Raw genomic sequence first — 22,363 nt, forward strand, 5'->3', positions numbered from 1 at the left:
TGTGGTATTTCAAAATTATATCTTAAAATTATAATTTGGGATCAACAAAAACTACAATTTGGGTTGAGCAAAATTTTCCAGGTAGGAAACAGAAGCTTACAAAGACATCAATCAAAGCTAGCTTAATTTCTTTTCAAAATTACACAAAACAGATTCATGCTAGATCAAAGCTACATTATTCCAAGCATTTTAGTTTGAGTTTGGTTTATGTATAGATTTATTTTCCCCAATATAACAGACACTGAATGTCACTCAAAATATGGAGAGCTACACCAGCTTTGATTATTTGAAATATGGTATTTAAACTATTTTTTAGAAATATCCTATTCCTAAAATGAAACTTAGCATTTATCCAGATTTTTTAGAAACATTCTTACTTGCCTTCCACTTTTGATTAAAAAATTTTCCAATCATTTAATATACTTCTAGATTAAGTATACACACTTAGTACGCCCTCAGACTTCAGACAAAGTAACTTCTCATTTAATTTTAATCCAGATTTCCCCTGAAAAGAAGAACTTCATATTTAAACATAATGGAAAAAAAGGACCTCAGGAAGCAATCACATCTCATTATAGATGCTTCTCAACTTATGATAAGGTTATGTCCTAAAAAACTCATAAATAAAAAATTCATAAATGGGAAACTCATAGAATATACTAACCTACAACACATCACAGCTCAGAAACATGGTACACTGTAGAGTATCAGTGTTTCTCCTCAAGATCATGTGGCTGTCTGGGAGCTGTGGGTCCCTGCTGCCGCCCAGAATCCAGAGAAGGCATCATACCACATACAGCTGGCTTCAGAAAAGATTAAAATTAAAAATTCAAAGTACAGACTCTACTGAATATGTACCTCATTTGCACCACTGTAAATAGTAAATTGAACCATCATAAGGTGAGAACCATCTGTAATATTTAAGGCAAGTGGTTAAGAATTTAATATAATTATATTTGAAGAATATATAATTACATTTTAAAAAATGGATCAAGAATTTCAATATATGTTTAAAGGATAATAGTGATTACTTGTTAAAGTACTAAACACAATTATATATGTTCTTGAAGGAAGATAAGAAGGAACAGTGATCATGAAACTTGAACTGTGTTAGGTAATCACAGTTTACACAGTTTTTTAGGCTTTGAAAATAATCCTCTACAAAACGTGGTAATAAGACCAGTGGAAGATTGATAGAAAAACAAAGAGACTAAGGTATAGCCATAAGCATTTAGAAACAGACCCACATATGTACTAAGAATCTAACATGAGAACAGAAGATAATGGTATAGAGAAACTCACTAATTTTAGAATAAAATTAAACTTGTCTCCTGCCCAAAGCCACTTACTAAAGGAAGCTCAAGATAGATTAAAAACCGAATGAGGGGTACACTATACAGTTAATAGAAGAAACATATACAGATATCTTTATGAATTAAGTAAGACTTTCTAATACATAAATTCAAAATTACACAAAAATAAACTGATAAATATAATTGCACCAAAATTAAATATCCTGGCTCAGGAAAGAACAATGAACCAACTAAAAAGAGGAAACACAATGGAAGAAGATACTTGAAACATTTAAAACAGACAACATAGAAATTACAATTTACACAGAATTCCCAAATCTACAAGAAAAATATAGCAATCCTGAGGGGGGCAAAAGGCAGACGATATAAGACATCAAGAGATGTTTTAATTGAATTGGTAATTAGAGAAATGCAGATCAAAATAAGGAAAAGCTACTATTTTAATACCTATTAGATTAGCAACAATCAGAAAGCTGGAAAATTCCAAATTCTTAGACATAGGAACAGGAACCACATATATGTCAGATGGGAAAACAACTGGTAAAGGATCTAAAAGGCACCCTACCCTTATATTGTTCAGAATCTTGTATTCTACTGCTAGGTCTGTATCCCAAGGAAACTTTTTCAAGATAAGGAACCTGTTTACTATATTGGGTGTTAGATAACCTAATCTAATCATACCATACCATACCATACCATACCATACCACACCACACCACACCACGCCACACCACACAAAATGTTCACTATGCTGTTGTTTGTGGTGCTTGGGACTTAAGAGGGTTCATCACAGAGAAAGGGAACAGAAAAAATAGAATTGATAACATAATCATGGATAGTTATTTGAAATTACGCATTTCACCTCTATTTATGATGGATACACCTTAAAATATATCGATGAGTGAAAGGAACTAAGAAACAGGGTGGAATATATATTGTCATGGTAATATATATTATAATATCATTTTTAGAAATAAAAACACATGTTAAAAAACATTTCATAAGAACACACATACTAGACACAATGACATATTATGCCTACCATTCATTAAATGAATAGCTTTTTGTTTGTTTGTTTTTGTTACCAGAGATTGAATCCAAGGTACACCATTGAGCCACATCCCCAGCCCCTTTTATTTTTTTATTTTGAGACAGGGTCTCTCACTAAGTTGTCTCTCACTAAATTGCTGAGGCTGGCTTGCAATCCTCCTGCCTCAGCCTCCTAAGCCACTGAGATTAAAAGGGTTTGCCACTGCACCAGGCCAAAAGTATAGCTTTTTAAAGGAAATAAACATATGCAATACTTCTGAATTTAGTTAACCATTGTGTTATCTAAGAATATATTTGCACTAGACAACTAAAATTAAATATTTAAATACCAACCAATTTATTTCTTAAATTAGTCCCAATTGCACCACACTTAAATCAGATATATGTATTTTTTACTAACATGATTCTCAGTTATTTCTAATTTTTATTGCTTTTCATTCTTTGACATTAAAAATTCCCTTAAAAGAAATATTCTGTATCAACTCAGCAAGTAACAAAACAAAAAAATCACACTGGTAGAAACACTTAGCTGAAAATTTTCTGTTGTTGTTTTATTTTGTTTTGAATGTTTGTGACCATTAAGAATGGCACAAACAAAAATAAATTCCGGACAGACTTCTCTGTCCTCTCGGGGAGGAGGAAATGACTCTCTCAGCCAGTGATGATAACTTGGCAAGTATCATAATCCTTCAGGGAACAGAATCTGGCCAATAGATCCCAAAGAGGGAAAGGCCAGACAAGTCAACTTCCCTCAGCTCCAGAAAGATCTCTGGCATGAGAGAGAAAAGAGGAAACAAAGCAGAGTTTTTTATAACATCAAAACAAACTCTAATTTTTAATGACAAGATAAATAAGATTTCTTCTAATCCTCAAACAAACCTACCCATAATCTCCAACAACAACAACAATGTCACTTTGGGAACATCAAGATATCTCTAGAGTATTCAATTACCTAGATTTGGCTTTTACAAAAAGACAGCAACTTTCTATTAGTATTCTGGAGTCATTACAACTTTGGCACAATTTTCCATGCTCTCTGTGGCTATACAGTTAAGAACTGTGTCTCAATAGCGACTTTTACATTTATAATATTCTGAAACATGAGTAATTTATAAGATTGTAGATACTGCTAAGTAGTCCATGAAGTAGAGTGGTGAAAATCAACAACAGCACATGTGGCATTTACCATTTGCCAGGAAATGACAACTCACTTAAAACAGACATGACACCTAAGCTCATGGAGTCTAAAGTCTGGGTAGCAGCAAAGATAATGAAGGTTGATAGAGGCTGTGCACATTATACCAGAGAAACACAAGAAAGACTAGGGAAAAGTACAGCAAGGAAACCTCTGGCTACAGGGAGGAAAGAAGTGTCAGGAATCTTTTTACAAGATTTTCAACAGAAGAAAACAAATGGACTTCACTGGCTGATCCTCAGATCATTCCAGCCAGTCAGGTTTTTTTTGTTGTTGTTGTTGTTTTGTTTTGGTTTTTAGCTTTGTTCTCAGCACACATTAATTATTCACACACAAACTTCTCCACCCATTGGTTTATCTTTCCAAGTAAAAACACCAGCCATTCTGCCCTTGAATCATTTTAAGAGTCTAAAGGGACAGCATCAACAATTAGTAGCTAGGGCTGGAGCTAACAGTTGAGGAACTCCTGTTTCCTGCCTCTGAGTCAGTTTTCATCTAAAATACAGAATTAAGGTCCACAGCCATGTATGATGCTAATTGTTTTGACTGAAATTGATTCATTTTTTCCAACTATAAAATAGCATAATACCTACTATATAGATGAATAAACAAACTCAAAGAGGTTAAAGAAACTTGTCCAAAAGATCCAATAACTACCATTAGCTAAAATTTGAATTTAAGATATAAAACTCCAAGTCCAGTTCTCTTATTATTATATGGAAGCTGACTCTTTGACTTCAAGAAATAAAAATTAGTTAAAAGGAATGGTGGTTTTATTTTCCAGTGATTCCTAGGAAAGACTATTTGCTCTTCCCTAAAACAACTAAAATATTTTTTTAAATATAAAATCTATGTTTACTTTCTGTATCTTTCACCAAGGGTGTAACCAGACTGGCAACAAGAAATATGACTCGTGAGTAATATCTTGGCAGAGAATTGTTAGTATCTCTAGGTACATCTGATACAGGAAATGTTATATATATTTAAGCACATTTCCTTTTCTTTTGAAAGTTTCCTATTCTCTTTGGTTTAAATCTTCCCCTATTCTAACATTCTGCCTCAACCCCAACATGGAATAGTATTCAGTTTAGTAAGGAAATAATTTCTAGGCAGAATATGTCCCAGAAAAATACAAATAAAAAAGTATCATTAGAATTTAAACACAAAAATATATGTTGTAACTTAATGAGTTCTAAGTAATTTCCTCATTAATGAGAAAATTAGATAATAACCTTAGGAAAAATATCACTCCGGGCAGGGTGTGATGGCACACACCTGTAATATAAGCTATTGAAGTAGGAGGATTTCAAGTTCAAAGTCAGCCTGGGCACCTTAGCAAGATCCTGTCTGAATAATAAAAGGGATGGGAATGTGGCTCCTGGTATAGTACTTATCTAGCATGCATGAAGCTCTAGATTCAAACTCTAGTATTGCGGGAAAATAAACAAACAAAAATAACACTCCAACATCAATGATAACTATTAATCTTATTCAAAAATGATCTCCCTGACTTAAATAAATAAATAAATAAATAAATAAATTCAGGTTTCGTGAAATATTTTCCTTGTATATTCACTACAAATACAAGGATTTTTTTCCCCCTCTTTTATCTAGGGCACTTTACCTTTTGCTACTCATATCAATTCAAAACAGCTCACAAAAGCTAATGGCTAAATTTTCAGAAATTTTGGAGAGCCAGTTGTCAAATACTAATAGCTAGAAAGCAGCCAAGGTGAGAATGTTTATACCACAGCAATCACCAGCAAATGCTATAATCCAGGGTTTTCTTCCCCGTGGTCAGCAGGATTATAAACATGTTAGTATACTACTGTGGCAGGCCACACTGGCACTTTAGGAGATTATATTATATTTGCCTCATTATGTCTCTTCATTATTCTCTTTAAATTCTGATGTTTATGCATTTGTTTATTTAATTTTCCCTAGAGGTCAGAACTTGGAAATACTTTACTGCAAAGAGTTAAGATATTATCACTAAGGACCTAAATAAAAAATATTTTTCACCAAAGTATTCTTATAGGAAACATCCCTGAATCCTTATCTGATTGGCTTGATTTCGTAGTATGCTACTTTAAAGGCAATGTCTCTATTCCTTGTCATGTTAAGAACACATTTTTATTCCCTTCTGTGACTGTTTTGCTTGTGGCTCATACATGTATTTCTCATAAAGTATAAATGTGCATAATATCAATACTAAAATACCTGTAGCTTTTCTCTAGGCAAATAATCGATTGTATACAATGCTATATATTCACAGATACTTTGGCATTTAATTATAAATTGATGTCATGCTATAAAACAAGAGAGTGAAACTGATTAGTCCCTTTTTTCCCCCGAATAAGAAATGAAGAGGTTGTGACTTCTCTAAAGGCAATGAGGACTAAGTAGGACAGAAGGTTTAAATGGTTTCAATGTGATGTAAGTGGTTGAATTCACAAAAATGCTGTATTACAAGGACAAGCAGAAGACTACCAAGAGTAAAACAGGTGGTGGCAAAAGGGTCCACTCACTATTTGTGTGATTTTAGGAAAACTAAGTAAATAAAACTACCTTCACTGGTAAATGGAGATAAATACAGTACTGACTTTAGAGTATTAAGAATGTCAAAATACATGCAATGTGACTAACACATCATGGGCAATCAATGTTTGGTTACAACATGATCAAAATTAGTTATAGCTAAACCATTGAGTCTGAATTGGTATTAAGGAAAAAGAAAAAAAGGCCAGTGTGTAGCTCAGTGATAGAGCACCTGCCTAGCATGGGTGAGGCCCTGCATTCAATTCCCAGCACCATAAAAAACTTTTTTAAAATGGAAAAAACCCTCATTGTTATACAAAATTACATATAAGAGGTTGTGAGGGAAATGGGAAAAAAAAAAACAAGGAGAGAAATGAATTACAGTAGATGGGGTAGAGACAGAAGATGGGAGGAGAGGGGAGGGGGGATAGTAGAGGATAGGAAAGGTAGCAGAATACAACAGTTACTAATAGGGCATTATGTAAAAATGTGGATGTGTAACTGATGTGATTCTGCAATCTGTATTTGGGGTAAAAATGGGAGTTCATAACCCACTTGAATCTGATGTCTGAAATATGATATGTCAAGAGCTTTGTAATGTTTTGAACAACCAATAAAAAAAATAAAAATAAAAATAAAAAAATTTTAAAAAGGTAATCATTTTAAGGAACAAGAAGATAATATGTTTCAAATTCTTATGATCAAAGTATGATAAATATTGTGAGAGTGGAGTTCAACATCTATTCTATATTGCTTCTGTAAAGTGCTTGCTAACAAAGGTTATAAGGCAAAATAAAACAGGGTTTCCACACTCAAGTAAATTCTAGTTGCAATTTGGCTTCAGCCAATCAACCTCATCTTCCTAAGCTTTGAAAGGCAGAGTGAGGCAGAGAGCACACAATGACAAATACATCTTTCAGCTGCAGTGTTAGACAAAGATCCCAGTATCCAATAATTACTCTGCCGGCTGCTGAGTGGCAGGGTGTGCCACTTGTTTGGCTGGTCATATTACTTGCAGCAGTAGAGGTAGCTTCCTAAAGTGACACCAAGTATGTTTTAGAGCAAGGTTGGCAAGCTTTTCTGTTAAAGGTCAGATAATAAATATTTTGCCATGTAGTTTCTATTTCAACTACTTACCAATATCATTATAGTATGAAAGCAGCCACATATATAAATGAGTTACATCATGTAAATGAGTAAGTATGGCTGTGTTCTAAAACTATGTATGGTCACTGAAGTTTGAATTACATTTAATTTTTAGGTACCACAAAACATTTTTCTTCTTTTTATTTTTTCAAATATATAAAAATGTAAAAACTATTCATAATGCAGGGGACATACATATCAGTGACAAAATGGTTTTGCCTGCACTCTCCAGTTAGCCACCCCTACAAGTCTGCTAATCCACACAGAAAGCAGCAGCTTCCTTCCAGCTCTATGGTGTACACTAGGAGATATTTTTAAAGTTCAGCCTAAAATATGTTTCTGCAGTCCTTGCTTGCCTTCCATGATTACATAAGCCATTGATACCCTGTAATAAGTACCTTCCTGCTTAATCTGGCTACAATAAGTTCTGCTCTCTGCAACTCTATTCTGACTGATTAACAGTGCTACACATATATAAGTACTTTCTGTTTTCAACCAGAAAAAAAAAAAAATCCTCATTCTGGCATTTATCTTTTAGGTATACTCAGCAAAATATTCATTTATAAATTAAATTTAAATGCTTTATAAAAACATGATGTTAACATTTAAAAATAAAATACAAAAGAAAGTTTAATAGTAAGTTTAATAATAGAATGTTGTGTCAGCTACTCAGGAGGATGAGACAAGAAGATCACAAGTTTGAGGCCAGCCTATGGCCAAAGAACACAATAAAACCCTGTTTAAAAAACAAAAACCAAACCAAAACAAAGAAACAAACAAACAAAAAACCCTACACCTACCTGACTCCCATGAATCTTTAAAGCAGAGAATCATGATAAAAATAAGAAAATCCTTGATTAATAATTTGCAAGTATTCAATGCATATAAACCATAAAAACATAAAAATATGTAATCAAAAAGGAAAACTGTTCACTTCCTTTCAATAACTAGGAAACCTACATTAGATTACAGAGTGAAAAAGCAGAAGATAGGTGAACTCCTATGAACATTCTGCCTATAGAAAGTCTATTTTCTTTTGCTTTTAATGGAGCATAATGACATGTCTAATGTTCTAGACAATCTTAACAAATATCTTAAGAACAGTATAATCTCAGAGCACCACAATCATGTCTGTTCATGTATTAATCAAATTAAGGCAGATGTTCACATCAATAGCACAACATTAATCTTTCCTGCAAGGCACACTGGAGAATAACCCCAGAAACAGAAATTGTACAAAGGTGATTTGGAAAAATGGTCTTCAAATATATTCTGTTTGCCATTTCTAAATTAGAATAACTAGGTTATCACCTTTAAAATTTTTCTATTGATACTGAATACATTTTAACCTGAGTTTAGAGATAAAAAGGACATCATTATAAGTATTAACAGTTCTAAATAAAATGACACAGCATGTTTTTGAGTATATTTATGGGAACTAAATACAAAATCAGTCACCATTCTACAATGTATAAAAAAAAGTTAAATTATTTTGAAATCAGACTTCAGCCATCATATAAAAGTGTGTATGCATGTCATCTCCAAAGATAAAGGACAGCTAGAAAAAAAATAACAGCATAATTCTCATAAAACAAGCAACTATCATTCTTTAATAGTAAATATCAAATGTTCAAATATTTATCTCATATCATTGTTTTTTATGGTTATTTTATATGAATAAAGATCAAAACAAGGATCTTGTGCTGTTGGCTGACAATTCTTTTCATAGAATTCTCAGTTTATATCTGGTACAGGAATTCTGTGCTAATGGAAGACCTGCATGTATGTTCATGTGTTACTTTAATAATTTATTTAACAAATATTTAGTATGTGACCATTATATGCTAAGCAATGTTTAAGTCGCTAGGAACAGAGCGGAATAGAAATTCACTAAAACTTATGTCCTTTCGAAGCTTAGATTCTAATGGGGGAGAGGAAAAAAAAGAAATTAATATGTGCCTGGTGGTGAGATGGCCATAAGCTTTGAAAGCAAAATGTTTCCAGGGTTGCGGTTTCAGTTTGCAAAGTGAAGGAATGCTTCTTGGAGGAGTTAACATCAGAAGAGAAATGCTGGACTATGCTTAAGACTTCCTATGGGAAGGAAATTCCAGGCTGAAGGACAAGCAAAACCAAAGACTCATGATTGGCCTGGCTAAAGAGTTATGATGAAGCCAGTGCTGCTGAAGCAGAGTGAGAGAAAAGTGTTAACTTGCAGATCGTCTGCGCTGTGAGAGTCAGTGTTTATTCTTCTTAGCTGCCTGGCATCAACTGATGCCAAGAGCATAGCTCTGTACTCTACCTCCTCTACTTTGTCACTTCTTCACTCTGTTATCAGCAAGAGTAAAAACAAAAAAAGACACATCTGTGTCTTTTCCTGCAGTCTCACCTTGCCTGCCACTGGCAGTACCCATACTGCCTGTAAAAGAGTTCTGTGCCATGTTTATGACCTGTAGATATTTATACACTTTCTTAATTTGTTCTCAAATTCTGGGTGTTCACTGCAATTTTTCCAGTCTGAGTCTTAGGACTAATTTTCTTCTCACTTTACTAATGTTAAAAGATTTCTTCCCTATTCTTTTAGTTATATTCAGTTAGTATCAGGAAGAAGAATGGAATACAAATGCCTTCATTCAACCGTTTCTAAATGCAACTATTTTCCTTATCTACTATAGGGTGTTGGAATATATATATCTATAGATGGGTACAACTTAAATTTCTCAATTTATTTATTTTCTACTCTCTAGATTTTCTTTTCTTAATGTTTATTTTTTAGATGTAGTTGAACACAATATCTTGATTTTATTTATTTATTTTTATGTGGTGCTGAGGATCGAAACCAAGGCCTTGAACATGCTAGGCGAGTGCTCTACCGCTGAGCCACAACCCCAGCCCAGTCTCTAGATTTTCCTATTTGAAAATCTGTGAAATTCTCGACCACCAAGATCGACAGACTTATAACTATTGTTATAAATCCTTTTAGCACAGAATTGCCTCTAAATACTAGAGTACTGTATCTATTAAAAAATATAAACTTGAAAATCAAAATAAATTTCTACCATAATCTTACATTCAACCTATGAAATATTAACAGCAAATAATATCAATATCCAAATGAAAATGCAGTAAAGAGAATAAGTAAACATCAAAACACCTCAATATATTTTAAATAAATACAATATTATTACTTTCAAGCACATAAGCTCTGGTTATATTGATAAAAGCTTTCTTTGGTTTCTGCTTTGAATAATACTTAAATTATCTTATATTTACTACATAAGTGATTTTCATGAAAAGCATTCTTCTGCATCATCTGAAGGTACTTTAAAAAATGTCAACACTTAAATAGGTGAACATATTCCTCAGTCTCTATTATAGAGCAAACCAGTAAACCCTTTATGATGAATATAAAATTTAGTCTCACCCAAAACACTGAATTAGTGAGCTCAAATAATTATAAACCAAGAATATAAAAATATGTACGTGTTAACTTTAATTTTCTTATTCAATCAGTAACACTTTTTGCATCTAAGTACTTTATTATATACCAGTGATAGAAAAATAAATGGATCATAGGGGCTTATGGTCAAGCTAGGATATAACACAAGCGCCATGATAAATGCTATAATAAATAATAAATAATACACAAGTAAATGAGATGCTGTGAAGACAGAGAAGAGGCTGTGAAGCAGAATCAAAGAAGAGGAAAGTGTTAACTCAAACCATCAATACAGAAGGTGACACTTGAACTAAATCTTGGAAACTGAACAGAAGTTCATTCAGCTGACAATGGGCTGGACTGTATTTAGCAAACAGACTGTATGTGTACAGAGCAGAAATCACAAGACATGCTGCTGTGTTCTGAGTAGTTCAGCACAGAGAGAACACAGAGTGAACTTGAGGAAATGCTACAGAAGAGACTTGCATAAACTAGTCACAGCAGATCACAGAAGGCCTCACATTTTAGACTAACAAAATCATATAAAAGAGAAGAGAAATATATGTTGAGAAAATATTTTTAAGCACAGTGAGAAGTATGGGACAGATGTATTTTAATGATGCTTCAGTGACAAAGGTTGTGCCAGTGGGAGTAAGGGTGGGCATAGTGCTGTGAGAGAATACAAGTAATGTCACTAACACAGGATTAACAATCTGGGAACTGGTCTTTCAGTCTTTTAGGATCAAAGGAAAAGATGCAGAGGATTCCAGCTTGTGTGACTACAAGAATGTCAGTGCCATTAACTAAGTTGGAATAGTATTTACTCTAGGAATTAGTGTGAAAGACAAAAACAGACAAATTTGGCCAGGGAAAAATAAATAGGTCATGAGAAAATGTAAAGCAAAATAAAACCCAGGCCTTGGGTTTGAAAGAGGAAAAGCAGATGTATGCACCTATATAACACATTCAAAACAAATCAACAGAAACCCTTGATTTCTAGGACTCTGAGGCTGTTTTTTGTTTTCCAAATAGAATAGACTACAAACATACTGATAATAATTTAAAAGTGATTTAGCCATTGAAAAAATTTGCCATTTAGTATAAGCATGGATATTAAAAGACACAGTAAAAGTAAAAATCTTCTATCAAAAGCACTGAATTTGGAATTCAAATAATTATAAAGCAAGAGGTCCAATTCTCTCCCCATGACCATCATTACTAATTTCTTAAATAGCTTTATAAACACAAGCTGTGTGTAAACATGTGGGTGTGTGTAAAATACATAGCCTCCTTTAAAAAGCCTATTAAAAATATAATTCTCAAGAAGATGGACCATAAATTTCCAAAATAATATACTAGCCAAATTTATAATAGTAGTTCTATAAACCAAGTCAATTTAAAAAGCCTTCTACTCATAAGTAATTTAAAGTCTTAATTTATCAATAATTTCAATGTACTAAAGATTAAAAATAAAACCCCACTAATTTCTCTTCCCATAAACTGACCTTTAGGGCACTCCTTGGGTAACAGGTTCTGAATGTGAGCACAATAGGGCCCATTCCCCTGCTGGTACTTTACTCAAGACTTGAAATCTGGGCTCCAACTAGAAAGGGGAGGGGAAAAAATCATAAATTAGTCTTTGATTCAGAATACTTTGCTTCATACAGATAGCGTAGCTTCATTAATTATCTCATATTTAAGGGATTTTCAACCCTGGCTAGATACTACAATCAACTAGGGAGTTTTAAAAAACACTCTTGATGCCACAACCCACCCATTCAAATCAGAATCTCTAGGGCTGGAGTGCCAGCATGGCTACAGAAGATCCCCAATTGACTATAACATGCATCTAGAGTTAAGAATCACAGCCATAAAAATGTAAGATCATATTTTATGATGGTCACACTTAATAATTATAAATTATAATAATTATCTGTTATTAACAATGTTAAAGTATGGGATATGCAATTTAAAAATACTTGGGGGAAACTGGCTCTAAATCACCAAGAGTGTTACTAAAGCAAGACAAAGTGACACTGGAATTCCACAATATAGCACTCAACAGCTATTCATCTCACACTGTCTGGACAAGTCTAATAGCTAAAGACAAATCTATTATAGATGGTGTATATGGAACAAACACGGCCAAATACTGAAAACTTAAATACTCAAAATGCCCCTGAATAACAAAGAGGCTACACATTCAGAGGTAAAATTTAACTGAACAGTCAAAATAAAATGACTACTGCTTAACTGAAAACAATCAGAAGTGAGGTAAATGAATCAAACTCCAAATAAGATGTCTTTTATAGGGATTCTAACTTAAAGAGTATGGAAGAGCTTAAGCCTAGATGGTACCACATGGCAACCACTATCTATATGTGGCTATTTAAATATTAATTCAAATTAATTTAATTATATAAATAAAAAATCTAATTCCTCAGTCGTAAGAGCCACATTTGAAGCATGGTTAGTAACTATTGTGTTGGACAAAAACCAATATAGAACATTTCAATATTGCAGAAAGTTATATTGGACAGACTGTCTTGAGATTAAATTAATATCTGAAACTTATGGATATACACGTTCTACGAAAATGATCTTTGATTTTATTTGATGATCCAAGAAGATTATGTTCAACTGTCAAACCAACACTTCAATTGCCTATGGCCAAGTCAATACAAGGTAGGAAAGCGCTTGTTTTCCAAAACGTTACCTTAAAAAAACAGAAACAAACAAAAAACACATACCATTATCAATAGTAACACTTCCCACCCCTGGACACAATTATTCAACATCACATCAAGACAAGCTGGACTACTATTAGTATAAAATGTTCTTCCCACTTCCCTGAAGTTAAGATGTTTCTGGGTCTTTACTGCTTTTTCAGAAAAGAAAAAATAAATCTAAGCAGATTATACCTCCTTTGCTTTATTCATCAACTCCATTTTATTAGCTATTGGTATATCCAATGTTTTGCCTTCCTTTTAATTCCAAATCCTGGTTTTCATGTTAAGGGAACCACAACAAATTTTACCATCTCACAGGCAAACACAAACAGCAATCTTCCAAGAATTCCAAGATATTTGCTGTGTATAAACCCAAGATTTAACAGTTGAGTTGCCATCAGCATCAGGAGCTTGTGCAAAACAAAGACATGATCCTGCATTTGAACTCCTATTATGGATAAACACTCCAAGTGTGGCTTGTGCTGAAAAGGTCTAGCTTTGACCAATGAAACAGATGATCTGCCTGAGAGTAGCTGCTCTGAGAACAGCTATCTGGTGAAGCTTCCTCTCTGCTTCTAAGATGTGCCTTGTTACCACATCCTCTGCAGGTGAAGGACGCTGTATATTCACATGGTGGAAAAGTGGAAGGGTAAGAGACAAATGCTGTAGTGAAGCATTTTGTAAGGACCATCATCCATTCCCCAGGGAAGAGACCTCATGGTCTACCACCTCTAACTACCATCAGAGTGGACATCAGTTTCAACCTGGGAGTTCAATAGCAGATAGTTCAAAAAACAAAACAACTAAAAAGGAAACAAGCTCTACAAATTCAGAGAATGCGAGTTTGCCAAGAAAGCTCAGATCAGAAATTGTGAGCTGGGCCACTATACTCTTTGAGTTTGGGTCTAATTTTTTTTTTAATTTATTTCTTACATATTTTGGTCTAATTTTTGATTTGCTATAGGGCAATAAATCAATAAACCAGTGTTTCTCTGTGATTTTTCTACACAGTTTGACAGACTGATATCACAGAGGGGTGAATATACAGTCCTGAATGCAATATTTTCCCTGTCAAACATGACACACTACATGAAGAAATACTGCAATTCAAGTTATCTCAGAATATCTTCACTCTACTCTCCAGATTAGCCATAAATACAAAGGTGTGGTTTATATCATGGTTGTCAACCCTTTTCACAAACTCAAGTTTTCTCACTCTGCTCTCAAAGCTCTTTCCCATCTGCAAGCTATCAAGAAAATCTGGCATCTTACTCCATGTACACACTGAAAGCTTCTGATACACGTCTGAGCTTTGCACACAGGCTGCAATTTTCTTTTGGCGAGCAGGCCTACAGAATACCCATCAAGAAATCTGAAAACTGTCACGCAGAATTATTAAAAAAGAAATCTGGTAAATACAATATAATAATGAGAGAAAACAAGAATAGGGCTTGGTATTTTCACAGGATTAATAATAAAAGCAATTTATAAATTACTTACATATTTTATAATTCAGTGAGTTGTTAAAAAAATTAAACATTAAAAACTAGAAAAAAGTTAAGATCTCTGTAAAACACAAAACACAGACAGTAGCTTCTATTGTGTATAATTCACAGATTAACTCTCAAGTTAAAATATACATCTAATCTTTTGAAAATCATAAATATCCACAATAAAGAGAACAAACTTTAAGGAGAAAATAAATTTTTCATAACGACAGAAAGTACTTCCAAAACTCCCAAGCATTTTGTGGTGCTTTAAAAATGTCAGCAGATTAATCCATACTTCTACCTTCAAGAGGAAAAGTCTATCTCAGTTCCACTGGAATGAGGACTCAACTTCTAACATATAAAATGTAGGTAATGAAACAATGTGACTCCAACACTAGATCATAATATAAATTTATATCCTGCCCCTGCCATGAATTTCTTCCTCTCAAATTTATTGTCAGATCTAGAGAGAACATATGTAAACTTTTTTCTATACTTGATATCAGACTATTCCAGGCGTAACAAATAACTTCTAACCATGCACTTGTAGTTCTGTGTATTATCAGGATTTAAAAATGAAAAAGTTAATTAGGTTGTTGAACAAAAAGTCACAAACTGCTAAATTCAGCCCAAATCACAAAAAATATAAAAATCTTAAGAAAAAAAATATTGTTTTCTATTAGATTTAGTCAAACGAAATTGTCATTTTCATTACATCAGAAAGGGTAATTTTTATGGTTCTATCTAACAGTTATATAATGACCAGAGAGGCATTTCCTTCTTATTACTAAAATAAATAAATTTTTATCTTATGATACAGTAGAAAAATTGATGCCAAAATATGGTATGATCAACTTATTCCTTTCTTTCTTTATTTTTTGTGGCACTTGTTGAACCCAGGCCCTTATGCATGCTAGGCAAGCATTCTGTCAGTGAACTACAATCCCCAGCTTATGGTCAGTTTTTAATAATCTTTTTAATATGCCAGTTATCAACCCAGCCTATTATGAGATCTAACAAAGTACAATATATTTGCACATAATTATGGTATTCTCTATTAGAAAGATCACTAAGAGGCATTGAAAGTGAGGTAAATAATAAAAAGCTTAAGAACAATTCACAGATTATTTTATTTCATAGCAGAATAGCAAAGAACATATTTTAAAATGAGCAACAAATCACTTTCTCTGAATTGAACCAAAAAATGGGTCTTACAGAAAACAGAATGATTGGAAAATTAGAATCTTGAGATAAATACACATCTTAATTTATTTATTAATTAGCATTCACTGAGCGCCAGATACTACAGAGTTGCCATGAGGTAAACACAAAGAAAAGACTGGCATTTTATATTTTAAATATGTTCACGGTAGTAGTGGTGGAGGAGGAGAAGGAAATATTATTCTCTATGAACTCCTTTTATCATTTTATTTTTATTATTTTAAAATGCAAATTATTCTAATCAACTCAAATTCAACAGCAACAGAAATACTTTTCAATATCTCATATTTTATGCTTGAAATAGCATTTTATTTATATATTTAAGTTCTAAATACTCATTTTATCCTCACAACAAACTTATGACATAAACACTATTTTTATCCACGTTTTACAAAAGAAAAAATTGAGGCCTAGAGTTTGAGTGCCTCCTCTGAAACTCATGCTGAATTCTAATTGCCACTGTAACAGTATTAAGAGGTGGAGACTTTTTTTTTTATTTTTTATTGTTGGTTGTTCAAAACATTACATAGTTCTTGACATATCATATTTCACACTTTGATTCAAGTAGGTTATGAACTCCCATTTTTACCCCGTATACAGATTGCAGAATCACATCGGTTACACATCCACTGATTTACATATTGCCATACTAGTGTCTATTGTAATCTGCTGCCTTTCCTATCCTCTACTATCCCCTCTTCCCTCCCCTCCCCTCCCCTCTTCTCTCTCTACCCCATCTACTGTAGTTCATTTCTCCCATCTCACTCCAATAAGATTGGCAACCATTATGAAGTCAAACAACAAGTGCTGGCGAGGATGTGGGGAAAAGGGTACACTTGTACATTGCTGGTGGGACTGCAAATTGGTACGGCCAATTTGGAAAGCAGTATGGAGATTTCTTGGAAAGCTGGGAATGGAACCACCATTTGACCCAGCTATTCCCCTTCTCGGTCTATTCCCTAAAGACCTAAAAAGAGCACACTACAGGGACACTGCTACATCGATGTTCATAGCAGCACAATTCATAATAAATAGCAAGACTGTGGAACCAACCTAGATGCCCTTCAATAGATGAATGGATAAAAAAAAAAATGTGGCATTTATACACAATGGAGTATTACTCTGCATTAAAAAACGACAAAATCATGGAATTTGCAGGGAAATGGATGGCATTAGAGCAGATTATGCTAAGTGAAGCTAGCCAATCCCTAAAAAACAAATGTCAAATGTCTTCTTTGATATAAGGAGAGCAACTAAAAACAGAGTGGAAGGAAGAGCATAAGAAGAAGATTAACATTAAACAGGGATGACAGGTGGGAGGGAAAGGGAAAGAGAAGGGAAATTGCATGGAAATGGAAGGAGACCCTTATGGTTATACAAAATTACATACAAGAGGAAGTGAGGGGAAAGGGAGAAAAAAAAGAGGTGGAGACTTTTAAAGAAGTTTTTAGGCCACAAGAGCTCAACCTTAAAAAAGGATTAATGTCATAAGTCTGGGGAAAAGGTTTTTTAAAAAATAAATTGTTTTTCTGGTCATGTGATGTCATTCTGCCATTTTATGATGTAGCATGGAAGCCCTTGACAGATGCGAATCCCATGCACTTGGGCTTCCCAGGCAAATAAATTCCAACTGTTTATAAATTCAGTCTCAGGTATTGTTTCAGCAGTACAAAAGGGACAAAACAGTAGAGAAGTAACTAGCCCAAGGTCACAGGCTATTTAGTGGTAGAACCTATGTAAATCAGGCAGTCATAGACTCCAGCAGTAGTGCACCCAATGATATCACTGGGTTATCAAATTCAATTTCAATATGTCACCTCTCAACTTTATTAGCATGGATTCAAATGTGGAAAATTTCTGGTGCCAACTCTGACAATTAAGGCAGAGAGCTGAATTAAACTATTACTCTCAGGTATAATATTTTTTAAAAAAACTGATTTGCTAACCTCTTAATAGTTTTTCAGTTAGCTTAAACCATAGAATATAAAGGCTCTGGGCATAAATGTTTCAGATGTGATCTCATCACTTTGTGTTCTGCTTGGGGTGGGCAAAGTACAGTCTGTAAGCTGAATTCAGCCTGGTATCTGTTTTGTAAATAAAGTTTTATTAGGACACAGCAATGGTCATTGATATTGTCTAAGGCTGCTTTTGTGCTACAGTAGTAAAGTTGAGTTGCTGCAAGAGACCTTATGGCTAGCAAAGCCTAATAAACTTAATATAAGGCTTTGCTGTGGTCTAAATATTTGTGGCCCCTTCCCCCAATTCACATATTAAAATCTCAATCCTCAAGGTGATGATATTAGGAGATGAAACCTTGGGCAGGCCAGAGTGGAGTCTTCAGGAATGGAATTAATGCCCTTATAAAGGAAGCCTGAGGGGGCTGGGGTGGTGGCTCAGTGGTAGAGCACTTGCCTAGCATGTGTGAGGCACCGGGTTCGATTCTCAGCACCACATAAAAAATAAATAAAATAAAGGCATTGTGTCTACCTATAACTAATAAAAATGTTTTAAAAAACAACAACAAAAAAGAAGCCTGAGGAAGCTCCTTTGTAGCTTCCACCACATGAGATCACAGTGATAACAGCTCTCTGTGTGGAAGAGGACTCTAAACAGATACCCCATCTATCTTGCCTCAATCTTGAACTTCCCACATGAAGAACTCTGAGTCTATGTTGTTTTTGTTAGAGCAAACCAATGGACTAAGACAGGTCCTTTGGAGAAAAAGTGTGGTGACCTCTATGGTACACATAACAAGGTAAAATAGAGAACAAATGGGGAAAAATGGTGTAATTTTTATAAATGAATTCTTTATATAGGCATAAATTACCACACATCTATTCAACAACTAGAGACCTGCAGTGGAAGTCTATCACATTTTATCAAATCTAAGATATTAGCAGCTATTAAGACTTCATTATTTCATGTGCCATTTTAAAAAAAAGGGCAATGCCAATATCTACTTAAAGACACATTCAAGTTCCAATATTCTTAAAATATGAAAAAAGTATTCCTAGAATTGATAATAAAACATTTCATTCTAAAATGATACAAATTCATAGGTAATAGGGTCATAATACATCTATTGAACAGGATTTTCCACTGTATCCCAGGGATAAATGTATAGGGAGTTTCATTGTAATATTTTGCTAATACTTATTAGAACCAAGAACTATGAACAGAGAACAAAGGACTAAGGTTTACAGACAGTCGCCTGTTGTAGATGACTAGATAAGGCAGACCACCAGTATGAGACCGATTTTAACCACACAAAGCACTATTTCCCAAAACTGTTGTAGCTACGATGGGTATATTTAGGTAACAGAAATTTTCTCATTGGAAAATGAATCAAAATCAATCTTCCTCTGACAACTTTTCATGAAAACACCTATTTTGTTACCTTAAAGACATACTTGCAAAGTGGAGATATTTAGATATTTTAAAACTAACAGAAAACTGAAATAATAGATGTGGAATGAATATATATATATATACACACGCGCGCATATATATACATATATATATATATATATATATATGCATGCTTTGGTTTTGGTATTAAACACACAATCACAGGTTTCCAAGTAATAGAAAAATCTCAGAGGAAAGATAATTTAATTTAATTTAGAATATTTTCCATGGCACATCATATATGAAGAGTTTTAGTCACTGATTATATTCAGGAGTGGGTTAAGAGAAAGAGTTGGGGTGAGGAAGAAAAAGAAGGAGAACAAGAAAAAAGTTTAGAAGTGAACCTCAGATTCAAGTTAAAACATTTTATCTATGCCTTCAACATATTAGACTACTCAATTTTATCAGTGAATAATTTAATATGCAATTGAGAAATTTACATTAGTAATTATAAAGCTTTAATACATAAGAGTGGAAATAATATTTATGGTACTGCTTTGATTCATTCTCCTGTTCATCAGAAAACAAAAATATCTGAAAACATTATTTAAGAAATACCCCTCTTTTGAAGGCAACAGAGTTATAACAAACTGATAAAAGGATAAAAACTGTTTATGAACACTTGGGAAAGAACAGTTTTCAGATAATTAAGAAATACTGCTATACAGATATATTTATGTGATATCTAACTTTTTATCTATCTAAAACCACAAAAGAATAGGGAGAATATGAGTATTAAATATGATTCTTCAGTTTCAAGATGACTCCACTGCTCACATACATATAAATTAATAGCAAAGAAGGGAAAGTAAAAGAATATTGAGTACAGACACTTTAAATAAGTTTCAATCTAATCTTCAAAACAACTCTGCTCTCCCTCTCTTTAGTACCTAAAACTCAAAGCTCAGAGAGGTAAAATTACAAGGTCACACCATAAGTTACTCACTCATTCAAGAAATGGCCAGCTGGGTAGAGATTGAGCCCTCTTACTCATACAGTATTCTATTGTCAAAATTTTAAAACAAAGAAGAAAACAAAAAGAATAAGAAAGCATACATGTTTTGAAAATATATATATAAAATTATAAATACACCAACTTTCTACACCATAGCTTATCTTCTGTTTTTTTTTTTTTTTTCAAAGTAAGCAAGAACATGGCCCATGCATGCAAACCTTAAAAGCTGGAGTTCTAGGCTGATCTCTCTCTAAAAAAGCTCTTATCCAATCCATAACTTTAAATACCATCTTTATATCTCCTTCCAAATCTTTGTGCCCCAGAATTGCATAAGCGATTATTACCTGTTATCACTAGATGACATGCAGACATTACAAAATTCAAATTGTTCAAAAATAAACACTTTATTTTTCCTCTCACAACCTCCAGGCTCATTTAAGGATATCACCATTCACCAATCTCCTATAGCCCCAAACCTGGGTACTGTCCTTCCTTTCTTCCTCCCTCATGTTAAGTGTTATTGGTTCTACCTACAAACTTCATCACAAATCCATCCTTCTCTCTCCAACCACTTCAGATTGAGCTGTCATCATCTTTCATTTGAACTACTATAATAGTCTCTTTACTATTGTCCTATGTTCTCTATTGCCTGATCTTTCTTTTAAAGCCAAAGTGCCTCTTCCCTCTACTCTTTGGTTAACAGAAACCAAAATGTAACTTGAAAACTCTTCAATCATTTTCAATGTGTTGAATACATTCTCCACTCCTAATCATGACCCATTTAAACTGATAATCTGGTTCCCCTGGATATCTCCAGGCATCCTTCAAACTCCTCATATACCAACTGTTCACACTACACAGCCTTCCTTCCCTTTTCCCTCAGGTCCTAGCAGATAGCTCCTTCAGTTCTAGACTTCAAGGTCATCTCTGTTGAAAAGCCTGACATTGTAGGCATACTTCTCCTTCCCATAATCCTCTATCAACTCATCTTCTTTCTTTCTTCCACAGACAGCACTTAACAGTATTGGTAAATCTTTTTACTGTTACTTAGCTGCCCACCTGACCACACACTCCAAGTAGACAAAATATGGCTGTTTTGTCACTGATAAACACTCAGCATCTGGTAAAGTGCCTGGAAAATATTAAGGACTCAATTTTTTCTTAAATAAGCAAGGTAGGTCTATTAGACTAAAGACTTTAATTCTCGTGTAATTTAAACTGTTTTAAGCGACAAGCTTAAGAGACTATAATTTTCTCCTTTAAGAAAATATTAAAACAACTATACATAGATGTGTTTTTTTTTTTTCCAAGATGCAGTGTTTTGTGTTCTGTTCATTTTACGGGAATCCAGAATCTCAATGATGACTTGAAATATGGCACCAACAAGGAAGACCAAAAACAGTAGGTGGAATCAACAGATATTTAGAAAGTAAAAAGACAGAGTGCTTTTGAAATTAAATGTCATTAATATTTCAAACTCTTGAAAAACCACAGTAAAACAAAACTATTCAGAACAAAAGTCATAATTGACATATATGGAATACCATCTAAAAATTAACAACATTTCTGAAAATAGAAATATAAAATTTAAATCACACCTGTCCTAAAAAATAGATCATTAAGTTCATAAATTCTATACGATAACGATCTAAGTAGTTTGCATAATGCTAATTCGCCTAACTGAAAACATTAATAGTTGTTTATAACTAATGTTAATCTTTTTGTATATTTTAACATTTTTTATTACTAATATTGAGTACACCGATTTTTTTCCTTTAAAGATAAAAGGACTAGGAGGCTATTGTATTCACTCTCCTTGAATTCTATCTCCTTTTGAGACAGATATGTCAGACCACATATCTTTGGCTGAAGAATTCTTATT

The 22,363-nt window shown here is 33.6% G+C and overlaps 1 protein-coding gene across 6 annotated transcripts in view; it reads right to left on the reverse strand.

Moving 5' to 3' along the window:
• Wdfy3 (WD repeat and FYVE domain containing 3) overlaps positions 1–22,363 on the reverse strand; it is a 260,148-nt gene that overhangs the window by 171,869 nt on the left and 65,916 nt on the right. For 5 of the 6 annotated variants that reach the window (XM_076865186.2, XM_076865188.2, XM_076865185.2 and 2 more), the window contains exon 3: positions 12,184–12,281. The exons of the other annotated variant lie outside the window; for it this stretch is intronic. The gene's annotated coding sequence lies outside the window, so the exon portion shown is untranslated. The remainder of the gene's footprint in view (positions 1–12,183; positions 12,282–22,363) is intronic. 6 annotated transcript variants of the gene reach the window in all.

Source organism: Callospermophilus lateralis, chromosome 8 (assembly GCF_048772815.1).
Source record: "Callospermophilus lateralis isolate mCalLat2 chromosome 8, mCalLat2.hap1, whole genome shotgun sequence".
NCBI classification, from domain to species: domain Eukaryota; kingdom Metazoa; phylum Chordata; class Mammalia; order Rodentia; family Sciuridae; genus Callospermophilus; species Callospermophilus lateralis.